Here is a 708-nt window from a genome sequence, read left to right as displayed (position 1 = left end):
CGGCCCCTGGCCCCTGGAAACGAGGCCCGCGCCGGGGGTCCTCGCCTCCGGGATCCACAAGGCCCGCGTCTCACCGTGTGGCCCTCCGGACCTGATCCCGAAACGCCCTGGATACTTGTGGGGAAGGCGGAGCCCTGCACGCCTCGCCTGCAAACTGAGTGCGATTTCTGCTCTGTATCATTGCTTCTTAACCCTCCCTCCTTGAGTCAGGACTCTCCGAGAATCTGACTTAAATTATGGACCCCTGGCCCAGAAAAATATACCCAGGATTCCAAGAGTTTGGTGAACCAATGTTAATAATTCCTGCCAAGCTAGGCCGCCCCTCTACTGCCACTACCCGAGGCAAGTTTCTAGGAAAGCAGTTCTTGTTAAGGAGAAGCCCTGGGAAGCACGGAGCGGAAGAGGGTTCGAAGAGTTCATCTCAGTGGTGTGGGGGGCACCGCTGGGCCTTCAGTACAAGAGCGGTTTCCTTGGCAAGTAGGTACTGGAAGCTGATAAGGACCTGCCCCTGCCCTGGATAAGCGGATGCTTCGGAGGGCTTAGAAAATGCTGGGATTAAACCTGTGCAGAGTGGAGGAAGGGGGTAGGGATGGGGTGGGGAATCTATATAAATATATACAATCCCCTGGGGGGACCCAGTGCTGTTCACACAAGTTCCAACTTCCCTTTTAAAAATAACATCCACAGCTGGTGGAAAACAGCTGGGCT

This window comes from Crocuta crocuta, unplaced genomic scaffold (genome assembly GCF_008692635.1).
Source record: "Crocuta crocuta isolate KB4526 unplaced genomic scaffold, BGI_CrCroc_1.0 scaffold556, whole genome shotgun sequence".
Classification (NCBI taxonomy): domain Eukaryota; kingdom Metazoa; phylum Chordata; class Mammalia; order Carnivora; family Hyaenidae; genus Crocuta; species Crocuta crocuta.
The sequence above is the reverse complement of the archived record's forward strand: the minus strand, read 5'-3'. Positions refer to the sequence as shown.